Genomic DNA, 13804 nt, shown 5'->3' with positions numbered 1-13804 from the left:
TGAAATGTGTTGCTTTCCACTCACCATTATATTTTTTGAGATATGGGTGGGCCACGGTGGCTCAGCAGGCAAGAACGCTTGCCTGCCATGCCAGAGGACCCGGTTTCGATTCCCAGTGCCTGCCCATGTTAAAAAAAAAGAGAGAGATATAACTGCTTGAAGCTGTTAACTGCTATATATATCTTTCCATTTTGTTATGTCCCATTTTAGTCATTACCCTATTGATACATTTTCATGCTGTTTCTAATTTTTAATATTAACTCCAAATGCTGTATTGAAAATCCTCAAGTACGTTTCCTTGTAAACATGTGATTATCTTGTGTGTGTGTGTATATATATATATACACACACACACAAGATATATATATATATGGAAATTTAACAGGTCCTAGGATCTGGAAATTTTAGTTTTGTAAGATACTGCCAAATATCTTCCAAATATGACACATCAATTTTGACTTCCATGAGTAGTATATCAGAATATTCATTACCCAACATCTTCCCCAATACTGGATATAGATAAGTTTCTAAAATTGATATCTCAATGCTATAATTTCAATTTGATTTTTTCTTATTATTTTTGAAATATTGTGAATGAATGTAATGGTAGTCATATTCTCAGTTTGTTAAATCTCCAAATACACCAATTTCCCTTTAAATGTAAGAAAGCCATATTAATTAATTAATTCCTATACTTCTATTTATTGAATTCCTCCCAGATTCCAGAAATTTTGTGCCAGGTTCTGGAGCTAGAATATTGTACAAAAGAATTTGTTCCCTGAAGGGACTTGCAATTTAGTTGTAGGTATAGATGTGTAAATACAAAATTACAATATAGTCTGAGAGTGTTATTATAGATGGAAAGTGCAAGTGCAGGGGGAGAACTTTAGAGCATACTTAGGACTCCTAAAGGAAAGACAAAGTGAATCATGATGCTTAGATAAGAACTAGCTAGAAAAGTTGGGGGATAAAGGTAGGTAAAATTGATAAAGGCTTGAGAAAGGGTGATCCATGAAGAAGAATAGCATATGCAGAAACCTAGAGACTAAGGAACATAGCAGATGTATGATATTATCAAAGAATTTCAGCATGGCTAGAGTGCAGCCTATTTGGGGGCAAGGCTTGATATAGTCTATTGTTGAATTGCAAAGAGCCTTTATACCTTATTCTTAAGGTATTGGTATTTTTTTTTCTGTAGAATATGGAGAATCATCAAAGGTCTTTAAATAGGAGGGTAACATTATTGGAGTTGACCTTTAGAAGGAACATTGAGACTGAGGAGTAGTAAGACCAGTGGAGACCAGGGAGGAGGAATATATGTTAAGCAAGGAAAGAGACCATGGTGGCATAAACTAATAGGGACAGAGAATGGACAGGAGGGAGAGATTTTTAGGGAAGTACAATCAACTGGACTTCATTCATTCAAAAATGGGAACTCACTATATTCTAGGTCCTTTGGATATACCAATGAACAAAACAGATTAAAAAAAAATCTTTGCCTTCATGGAACTTACAGTTTGCTTTTTTGATATTATCTGTTCCATTGATTTTATGAATGAGGGCTATGGTGCAGAGATGAATTATGGACTCACAGAAAGTGGTACGAATTTGGATGATTTCGATCTTTAAGATTTGGTCCTTCCTTACATTTATAGGACATTACACCGCATAACAGCAGGATACACCTTTTTCTCAAGTGCTCATGGATCATTCTCAAAGATAGACCATATGCTGGGTCACAAAGCAAGTCTCAACAGATTTAAAAAGATTGAAATCATACACAACACTTTCTCAGATTAAAAGGAATGAAGTTGGAAATCAAGAATAGGCAGAGTGCCAGAAAATTCACAAATATGTGGAGGCTCAACAAAACGCTCTTAAACAACCAGTGGGTCAAGGAAGAAATTACAAGAGAAATTAGTAAATATCTAGAGGTGAATGAAAATGAAAACACAACATATCAAAACTTATGGGATGCAGCAAAGGCAGTGCTAAGAGGGAAATTTATTGCCCTAAATGCCTATATCAAAAAAGAAGAAAGGGCAAAAATTCAGGAATTAACTGTCCACTTGGAAGAACTGGAGAAAGAACAGCAAACTAATCCCAAAGCAAGCAAAAGGAAAGAAATAACAAAGATTAGAGCAGAAATAAATGAAATTGAGAACATGAAAACAATAGAGAAAATCAATAAGACCAGAAGTTGGTTCTATGAGAAAATCAACAAGATTGATGGGCCCTTAGCAAGATTGACAAAAAGAAGAAGAGAGAGGATGCAAATAAATAAGATCAGAAATGGAAGAGGGGACATAACCACTGACCTCACAGAAATAAAGGAGGTAATAACAGGATACTATGAATAACTTTATGCTAATAAATATAACAATGCCGATGAAATGGACAAGTTCCTAGAAAGGCATGAACAACCAACTTTGACTCAAGAAGAAATAGATGACCTAAGCAAACCAATCACAAGTAAAGAAATTGAATCAGTCATTCAAAACTTCCCAAAAAGAAAAGTCCAGGACCAGACGGCTTCACATGTGAATTCTACCAAACATTCCAGAAAGAAATAGTACCAACTCTGCTCAAACTCTTCAAAAAAATCAAAGTGGAGGGAAAGCTACCTAATTCATTCTATGAAGCCAACATCACCCTCATACCAAAACCAGGCAAAGATATTACCAAAAAAAGAAAACTACAGACCGATTTCTCTAATGAATATAGATGCAAAAATCCTCAACAAAATTCTAGCAAACCGAATCCAGCAACACATTAAAAGAATTATATATCACGACCAAGTAGGATTCATCCCAGATATGCAAGGATGGTTCAACATAAGAAAATCAATTAATGTAATACACCATATCAACAAATCAAAGCAGAAAAATCACATGATCATCTCAATGGATGCAGAGAAGGCATTTGACAAGATTCAACATCGTTTCCTGTTTAAAACACTTCAAAGGATAGGAATACAAGGGAACTTCCTTAAAATGATAGAGGGAATATATGAAAAACCCACAGCCAATATCATCCTCAATGGGGAAAAATTGAAAACTTTCCCCCTAAGATCAGGAATAAGACAAGGATGTCCACTAGCACCACTGTTATTCAACATCGTGTTGGAAGTTCTAGCCAGAGCAATTAGACAAGAAAAAGAAATACAAGGCATCAAAATTGGAAAGGAAGAAGTAAAACTATCACTGTTTGCAGATGATAGGATATTATACGTCGAAAACCCTGAAAAATCCACAGCAAAACTGCTAGAGCTAATAAACGAGTACAGCAAAGTTGCAGGTTACAAGATCAACATTCAAAAAATCTGTAGCATTTCTATACACTAGTGATGAACAAGCTGAGGGGGAAATCAAGAAACGAATTCCATTTACAATTGCAACAAAAAGAATAAAATACTTAGGAATAAATTTAACTAAAGAGACAAAAGACCTATACAAAGAAAACTACAAGAAACTGTTAAAAGAAATCACAGAAGCCCTAAATAGATGGAAGGGCATACCATGTTCATGGATTGGAAGAGTAGCCATAGTTAAGATGTCAATTCTACCTAAATCGATTTACAGATTCAATGCAATACCAATCAAAATCCCAACAACTTATTTTTCAGAAATAGAAAAACCAATAAGCAAATTTATCTGGAAGGGCAGGGTGCCCCCGAATTGCTAAAAGTGTCTTGAGGGAAAAAAAAACGAAGCTGGAGGTCTCACGCTGCTGGAATTTAAGGCATATTATGAAGTCACAGTGGTCAAAACAGCATGGTACTGGCATAAAGATAGATATATCGACCAATGGAATCTAATAGAGTGCTCAGATATAGACCCTCTCATCTATGGACATTTGATCTTTGATAAGGCAGTCAAGCCAACTCACCTGGAACAGAACAGTCTCTTCAATAAATGGTGCCTAGAGAACTGGATATCCATATGCAAAAGAATGAAAGAGGACCCGTATCTCACACCCTATTCAAAAGTTAACTCAAAATGGATCAAAGATCTAAACATTAGGTCTAAGACCATAAAACAGTTAGAGAAAAATGTAGGGAGATATCTTATGAAGCTTATAACTGGAGGTGGTTTTAGGGACCTTACACCTAAAGCAAGAGCACTGAAGAAAGAAATAAATAAATGGGAGCTCCTCAAAATTAAACACTTTTGTGCATCAAAGAACTTCATCAAGAAAGTAAAAAGACAATATTTGGAAATGACATATCAGATAAAGGTCTAGTATCCAGAATTTATAAAGAGATTGTTCAACTCAACAACAAAAAGATACCCAATCCAATTACAAAATGGGAAAAAGACTTGAACAGACACCTACCAGAAGAGGAAATACAAATGGCCAAAAGGCACATGAAGAGATGCTCAATGTCCCTGGCCATTAGAGAAATGCAAATCAAAACCACAATGAGATATCATCTCACACCCACCAGAATGGCCATTATCAACAAAACACAAAATGACAAGTGCTGGAGAGGATGTGGAGAAAGAGGCACACTTATCCACTGTTGGTGAGAATGTCAAATGGTGCAACCACCGTGGAAGGCAGTTTGGCAGTTACTCAAAAAACTGAATATAGAATTGCCATATGACCCAGCAATACCATTGCTAGGTATCTACTCAGAGGACTTAAGGGCAAAGACACAAACGGACCTTTGCACACCAATGTTTATAGCAGCATTATTTACAATTGCAAAGAGATGGAAACAGCCAAAATGTCCATCAACAGACGAGTGGCTAAACAAACTGTGGTATATACATATGATGGAATATTATGCGGCTCTAAGACAGAATAAACTTATGAAGCATGTAATAACATGGATGGGCCTAGAGGACATTATGCTGAGTGAGACTAGCCAAAAACTAAAGGACAAATACTGTATGGTCCCACTGATGTGAACCAACATTAGTGAATAAACTTGGAATATGTCATTGGTAACAGAGACCATCAGGAGATAAAAATAGGGTAAGATAATGGGTAATTGGAGTTGAAGGGATACAGACTGTGCAACAGGACTGGATACAAAAACTCAGAAATGGACAGCACAATACTACCTAATTGCAGTGTAATTATGTTAAAACATTGAATGAAGCTGCATGTGAGATAGTGTTTTGTTTTTTTTTTCTCTCTATTATCGTTTTATTTCTTTTCCTGTTGTCTTTTTACTTCTTTTTATAAATCGATGCAAATGTACTAAGAAATGATGAATATGCAACTATGTGATGATGTTAAGAATTACTCATTGTATATGTAGAATGGAATGATTTCTAAATGTTTTGTTAGTTAATCTTTTTTAATTAATAAAAAAAAAAAAAGATTTGATTCTTCCTTAGGAGAACACCGGATGAATTGTTCAAAGGGAGCTTGCAACCTGACTTTGAATAGCGGTTGCATTTACTAATCAAACTTGGTAAAATGGATTTGGAGGGAAAAAGTATGGGCTACTTCTCAGTCTTAGAAATATTCTCTTCCTAAGATGTGACTCCATGCCATGAGAATTATGTATTGTGGATGGAAAGAAGTCTCTAGATACAAATTTATTGAATCAGGATTGAAATGTCCTTCAGGTATATGAAGCACAGTACCTAGGGTTCAAAATATTGTGAGGGGCCCAAGAAAATGTTTTAATCTTTTTTTTTACTCAGAAATAAAAACTGAACTTTTAAGTCAATGATTTAATATGCAATATTAATATGTTCATCTTTTGACCAACGAAGTCATTATATATATAATATTTTTAATGCAGAAAGGGGCCCATGAAGTCAACCATACCTGGGACCCAAAAAAGTCATAGTGCAGCTCTGTATAAAAGACAAATATCCCTTTGTTTTTCTTTAGTATGTAAAATAACTTGTTTTATTCTTCCCTTAGTGGCACTCTTACCTTTTAGCCTTCTTAGAAATCATCCATTGCCAGGTTTTAAATATATCCATATTATGTTGCCTTAATTATTGTTTTGCCCTCCCAACCTCTACTTCTTTAGATGTTACAAGGTAATACAGTGTTACGAGCCTACATGATGCATGATTGAACCCGAGGGTTTAGGACCCTGATAAAACTATTTATTACGAATTTTAATGATCAACTAATGTGGCTTATTCAAATAAAAAAAATTATTAGGCCTTTATAAAAGGAAAGAGGCTGATTTGCTGTATCTATTGGACAAATGAAGAAATGATACTATTGTCCATTTCTGCTGAGTTTAGCTGGATGGTCTCACTTATTTCTAAATATTCCTAAGGCAGAATGGTCTTAATTTCCCTCGTGTGGATGAGAGGTTAGATCCATCTTGGAACATTTCAGACGGTGATTTGACTTTCTGAGTCTCCAGCAAAGTTCACGTATAGTTGAGGAGGCTTGATGTCTCTTCCAAATAACAAGGATGGGTTTCTCCATTCAGAGCTGTGCCTTATTATGTTTCCCTTGCTGCTCCTATCAAAAGAAGCAGGAGCCTAGTCTCTTCAACAAATGGTACTGGAAAAACTGAATATTCACATGCAAAGGAATTAAAGTTGACCTCACACCATATATAAGAATTCACTCAAAATGGATTAAGGACCTAAATACAAGATCTAAAACCACAAAACTCTTAGAAGAAAATACAAAGAGAAGACTTTATACTAGACGATGGTTTCTTAGACCTGACTCCAAAAGCATAAACAACCAAGGAAAAAAAAGAGATAAATTAGACTTCATCCCCATTAAAAACTTTTGTGCCATCAAAGGACATTATCAAGAAAGTGAAGAGAGCCTATGGAATGGGAGAATGTATTTGGAAACCATATATCTGATAAAGTTTTAGTATGCAAAATACATAAAGAGTTCATACAACTTAACAGCAAAGTGAAAAAGAAGTCCCCCCCCCCAAAAAAAAAGATAATGGCAGAGAATGTGGATAGACATTTCTCCAAAGAAGATGAAATAAAAATAGCCAATTAGCCATTAGGAAAATGCAAATCAAAGCCAAAATGAGATACCACTTTACACTCACAAGTGCTGATAAGTATGTGGAGAAGCTGAAACCCTCATATATTGCTGGTGGGTATGAAAAATGGTGAAGCAGCTATGGAAAACAGTTTGGCATTTCCTCAGAAAGTTAAGCATAGTACTGCTATAAAACCTGGAAATTTCTGTCTTCAGTATATTTCCCAAAGAATTGAAAGCAGGGACTCAAACAGGTACTTGTACATCAATGTTCATTGCAACATTATTCACAATAGCTAAAAGCTGGAAATAACCCAAGTGTCCATCAGTAGATACTAGAAACACAAAGTATGGTAGTTACTTACAATGGATTATTATTCAGCCTTAAAAAGGAATGCAGTGCTGACACATGCTATAGCACAGATGGACCTTGAAGACATCATGTTGAATGAAAAATTCCTGACACAAAAAGGACAAATATTGTGTGATTCCACCTATGCAAAATATTTAGAATATGCAAATTCATAGTAGCAGAATGTAGATTACAGGTTTCCCTGGACTTGGGGAAGGGGAATGAGGAGTTATGCTTACTGAGTATACAAATTCTGGTTGGCAATGGATGGTGATGATGGTAGCACAGCATTGTGAAGGGAATTAATGCCTCTAAATTATACACTTAAAAATGTTTCAAGTGGCAAATTTTATGTTATATATGTCACAACAATAAAAATTAATTAATAAAGCAGGAGCCTGATTTTGAATATAATGTCTATCAGTCACAAGGTAGGGGATGAGAATTTCCCATTGGCATCCCTCCCTCCCTCCCTCCCTCCCTCCCTCCCTCCCTCCCTCCTTCCCTTCCTCCCTTCCTCCCTCCCTCCCTCCCTCCCTCCCTCCCTCCCTCCCTTCCTTCCTTCCTTCCTTCCTTCCTTCCTTCCTTCCTTCCTTCCTTTTCTCTTTTCTCTTTTCTCTTTCCTCCTTCCTTTCATTCTTCTTTTCTTTTTTTCATTTCTAAAAATGCAGTCCTCAAAAATTGCAAATCAAAATTTTAAGAACTTTTATAAATGCTAGGAAGGATCCTAAAGTTTGCCCATAAAGAATTTTGCTTTATAAAATTCATTGTAAACTTCTGAATTTAATGAATTTTAATGCTTGAAACCTAAGCTGAGAATTTGCGATCAAAGATCTTTCACAGAAGTATTGTTCCCTGGCTATAGAAAACAGTCAGAATGTGGTGAGAAAACTAAATTGGAGTGTAAAAGTAGAGGATTCAGGCAGCATCAGGAGGCATGGTGCTTTGTAGTACATTTTTCTTTGCTTTGGCCAGTGTATTTCTTCCTAATGAGACATAGTGGTAATCAGGGTCCCAAGTCTAACAAAGGTTAAACTGTTTATCTTCATTATTACAAGCCCTAGGGAACTTAATAACCCTCAAGGCATTGGCTGAATGGAATCTGCCCAATAAAACTGTGTGTAATATTTCAGACCAAGATGAAAAAAACCTTAGGACATATTTTTAACTTATTTCCCTGAAGGTATATCATATTTTCAAAGGGTTGATTAAGCTTGGTACTATCACTCTTCTCTGAAAATGTAACATCATTTCTGATAGGTGCCAGTTTGTCCAATCAAAACAGCAAGAACTCATTTCATTTTTAAATCAAGTGGTGAATTATTCAATCAAGTTTTACAAGCTGAAAACAAATTCATTATGTTTATCTTAGTAATGATCATAAGCTCTCTCTTCTTAGAATGGTGAAAACAATGAGACTGAGATATGATCGGTGGAGACTACAATTTGAAAGTACCCCCTGCAATGTGATGATGAGTTCATGAAGATCCACCATAAGCTCTAGCCTATTTCTTTCTGTGTCCATTTACACATGTGTTAGAATACTGGCTCTGATGAAAGGTGCAATTTGAGACTTAAACTAAAGTCAAATGAGGCTCAGCCTGCAACCCCTGCTATGAAGCAGGCATCAGAGAGAGGTGCTTACAGCATGTGAAAATCTGATGAGGAATTTCATTATTTCTAAACCTTCTTCTCAGCCTGGCAAGGGAGATGGGTTAACTGGTACTAATAGTGAGTATATAGATTTTCAGATGATTGTTAGGTCTGAGGATTCCAAGCTGAATAAAATTAACTGAAGTTGTTGCTGACAAATGCTGTATCAAAATCCTTAAACAGTGGGGAAATCTGCCCTTTTCCCCATCCAACTATCCATCCATTGATCCATTTATGGTGGTTTGGAGTTGTTATGTACCCCTGAAAAGGCCATAGTTTTTGTTTTGTTTTGTTTTTGGGTGCATGGGCTGGGAATCAAACCAGGTCTCCCACATGGCAGGTGAGCACTGTAACTCTGAACCACCCATGAACCCAAAGGCCATGTTCGTTTAGTCCATTCCTGTGGGTACAGGCATATTGAGGTGGGATCTTTTAGTTAGGTTATTTCTATTGGGATGTGACCCAGCCCATTCAAGATGGGTCTTAATTCTTTCACTGGATTCACTTATGAGAATAAAAGACAGAAAAATCCCAGAGAACTCAGAGAAAAAGCCTGGGAGAAGCAAAAAGGGGACCCACAGTAGCTCAGAAAAGAAACCACTGAAGCCAGAAGCTGAAAGCAACAAAACCCAGTTACATGGACAAGCAGACACTGGCTGTGTGCCTTCCTATGTGACAGAGATTTCCCAGATGCCAGCAGCTTTTCTTCAAAGAAGGTATCCTTCTATTGATGCCTGAATTTGGACATTTTCATGGCCTTAAATTTGTAATTTGTAAGCTAATAAGTCACAACCCCATTTGTTAAAAGCCAGTCCATTTCTATTGCTTTCTGTCAGCTTCAGCAAACTGAAACAGATTTTGGTACTAAAAGAGTGGAGTGCTGTGGTTTGCAAATACCAAAAATGTTGGAATGGATTTATATATGGTTAAGGGGAAGATTCTGTAAATTTGTGAGATGCTTGATAGAAATGGCTTACATTTCTTTGAAGAGATTGTTGGTAGAAATACCAATGCTAAAGGTACTTCTAATAAGGTTTTAGACAGAAATGATGACTGTGTCGTTGCAAACTGGAAGAAAGGTGATCCTTGTTTTAAAGTGGCAGAGAACTTGGGAAAATTGAGTCCTGAGGTAGGATGGAAGGCAGAATTTGAAAGTGATAAACTTCAATACCTAGTTGAAGAGATTTCCAATTAGAAGCGAAAAGTGTCATCTGCTTCTCCTTGCAGCTTATAGTAAAATGTGAGAGGAAAGGAATAATCTGAGAACTGAATTCTTAGGGACAAAGAAAGCAGAAATTGACAGTTTGGAATATTCTGAGTTTTGGGAAATGAGTGCACAGAGAATAGTGCCCCATGTGAGGATTTAACCAAACATGAAACCAGCTAGCCATTTCAATACAAGTCAGGATTGGAAATGCAGGTATTCAGGAAGGATTTAGGGAAAGTCCTATTGTCTGATGGTTGGGACCCTTTGTGTGCTGCATGTGAAGCCAATGAGTTTTTTTTACGTGATCTTTATAAATGGAACCACTAAGAGCCTGGGGTAAAAGGAACAGATTCAAGGAAAAATGACTTCAAAGGAAAAATCATGAAAGCCAAGTTCTGGAGCCAAAAAAACCTCAGGCCAGGAGAGCAGATCCACCCATGCATGTGGAAAGGTGAAAGTGAGCTCACCCTGGAGTTTGCAGAGGGTGGGTCTTCTGCTCTTTTGGTCAGAAAGAGTGCTGCCACCCCAGGCTTCAGAGAGGATGGAGCACATTCCCTAGGGATTGAAAGGAGCCTGGACACAACCCTACTGTTCAGAGAGGGGTGAGCCTGGGCCCTAGAGATCTGGCAGCCACTCAGATGCTTGAAGAGGGTAGAATATGAAGTATGACCATCTCCCCAATGCTTGGAGATGTTGGAGCCCTCACCTTAGTGTTTGAAGACAGGAGGTCCACTGCATAAGCCCTTGGAAAGGATAGGACTTCCATTCTCTCAAGCCCCGAAGATAAAATGCCATTCTACAGATGACTTTCAGACTTGGAAATCTAATGAAATATGCCCTGTAGGTTTTCAGAACTGTTTAAGACCTTAACCCCTGTTTTCTTTCCAATTTCTTCCTATGAAAATGGGACCATTGACTCTATGACTGTCTCTCCTCTGTATATTGGAAGCAGATAATTAGTTGCAAGTTTCACAGGTCCACAGCCAGAGGGGAATTTTGACTTAGAACAGACCATGCTTGTAACTGACTTTAATGAGACTTTGTACTTAACAGTGTTACTGATATGATTTAAGGCTTTTGTGATATTGTCACAAAATGAATGTATTTCGCATATGGAAAAACATGTCTTTTGGGAGTCCAGAGGGTGGAGTGTGGCAATTTGGAGCTGTTATGTACCCCAGAAAGGCTGCGTGCTGGCAATCCATTCCTGTGGGTGCAGACCTATTGTAGGTGGGACCTTTTGGTTAGGTTATTTCAACTATGTGACCCAGCCCATTCAAGATGGATCTTATTCTTTTACTGTGAAGTTGTTTATGAGGATAAAAGATAGAAAAAGCACAAGAGGTCAGAGAGTGAAAGCCCCAGAGAAGTTAAGAAAGGACCTATAGTAGTTCAGAGAGGAGACCACTAAAGCCAGAAACTGAAAGCAATGAAACCCAGGAAAGATAGCCATGGTATCTTCCTACATGACAGAGGTGTCCCAGATGCCAGCCGCCTTTCTTTCAGAGAAGGCATCCTTCTACTGATGCCTGAATTTGGACATTTTCATGGCCTTAAAATTGTCACTTGTAAGCTAGTAAGTCCCCATTGTTAAAAGCCAGTCCATTTCTGGTATATTACATTCTGGCAGTTTTAACAAATGGAAACAGGATCTATTAATTTATTAATAGAGCATTTATTTGTTGACTTCATTTGGTGCCTCTCATATAGCAGGCACTATTTTAAATACTGGGGATAAAATAATACATAAGCATAGTGTTCTTGCCTTCTTGGAGATTACATCTTAAGGGTGGGGGTAGATTAATAAATAAGAATTATAATGTAATTTATATGCAAGAGATAGAGCACACAAAAGGTGTTAAAGAGACAGTTAACTGAGATCTAAAAGGTACCACCTTAAGAAGGTGACATAAGCTGAGATCTGAAGGAGAGCAGAGGATAAAGAGTATAGCCATGCATTTTGGTTTGCTAAAACTGACAGAATACAACATAGCAGAAATGGGTTGGCTTTTACAACAGGGATTTACTAGCTTATAAATGTTCAGTTCTAAGGCCATGAAACTGTCCAAATTAAGGCATCAGCAGGAGGATACTTTCGCTGAAGAAAGAATGCCAACATCTGGAACATCTCTGTCACATAATGTGCTGGTTTGAAACTGTCATGTACCCAGAAAAACCATATTCTTCAGTCCTCATTCAGTATTACTGGGTGGGATCTATTGTTTCCATGGAGATATGACTCATCCAACTGTGGGTGGTAACTTTTGATTAGGCAGTTTCCATGGAGATGTGTCTCCACCCATTCACGGTGGGTCTACTTACTGGAGCCCTTTCCAAAAAAAAGCTTTTTTTTTTTGGAAACAGACATTACCATGTGCCTTCCCAGCTGAGAGGTATCCAGAAGCCAGAGACACCAGCAGATGCCAGCCATATACCTTCCCAGCTGACAGAGGTGTTCCAGATGGTATCAGTCTTTTTTTTGAGTGAAGGTAACCTCTTGTTGGTTCCTTAATTTGAACGTTTTCATGGCTTTAGAACTGTAAACTTACAACTTAATAAATTCCCTTTATAAAGCCATTCTGTTTCTGGTATATTGCATTCTGGCAGCTTTAACAAACTAAAATGCAAGGGAAGGCACGTGGCTGGCATCTGTTGGTCCTTCCCTCTGGGTTCCATTGCGTTCAGCTTCTGGCTTCAGTGGCTTCCTCTCTCAGCTCCTCCTGGGCCTTTTCCTCTCAACTTTTTCTGTAGTTTTATCCTCACATAAACAGACTCTAGTAAAAGGATCGAGATCCACCTTGAATGGAGTGAGTCATATCTCATATTAAAATAACCTAACCAAGAGGCCCCACCCACAATAGGTCTGCACCAGTGGGAATGGGTTAAAAGAACATGGCCTTTTCTGGGGTGCATAACAGCTTCAAACCAACACACTGCAGAAACAGCAAATACAAAGACCAGGTCATGTGAAAAGGCAAAATATTTCAAAGACCTGAAAGAAGTTTGAATGCGGTATGCAAGCCAGGAGACTACTGACAGAGCAGGCATAAGGTCATTTGGGGTGGCAGCATCTCCCTGGTGCTTTGGGGTGTGGTCTGCTGGAAGTACCTTACTGATTAAGGAGTGTGGATGAGGACAGCCGGTCCTTGGATTTAGGCTTTGTGGTAATATTATTTTCAATTTATGAAAAAAGTATGTTGTCTGCGTCTATTTATCCATCAGTGCGTTTAATTATATGTACTCTTCCCTTTATCATGGTTTGTCATGATATGTAAAATCTAACATGACTGCATGAATTTAAAGAAGGGTGCAAGGAAACAGAGGCAAACCACAATGGGGACACAATGAATACACCTAAAAGGCTTAATATATAGATTGGCAAACTGTCTTTTGCATTTTGATGATGTGGCAGGCAGTGTTCCAAATGCTTTCCACCTGTTTCCTATCTAGTCCTCTCAGATCTTGCTGTTCAAAGTGTGGCCCAGACTGCAGCATCTCCAATGCCTGAGAGCTTGTGAGACCTGCAGAATCTCTGGCCTCATCCCAGGTTTCCTGCAGAGCATCATCAGGAGCTACATTTTAAGAAGGCCCCAGGTGATGCCTCGGGCCATTAAAGGTTCCCAAGAACTAGTCTAAGGAGGCCTTTGCTATTA

This window comes from Tamandua tetradactyla, chromosome 15 (genome assembly GCF_023851605.1).
Source record: "Tamandua tetradactyla isolate mTamTet1 chromosome 15, mTamTet1.pri, whole genome shotgun sequence".
Classification (NCBI taxonomy): Eukaryota; Metazoa; Chordata; class Mammalia; order Pilosa; family Myrmecophagidae; genus Tamandua; species Tamandua tetradactyla.
This window is presented reverse-complemented; position numbering follows the sequence as displayed.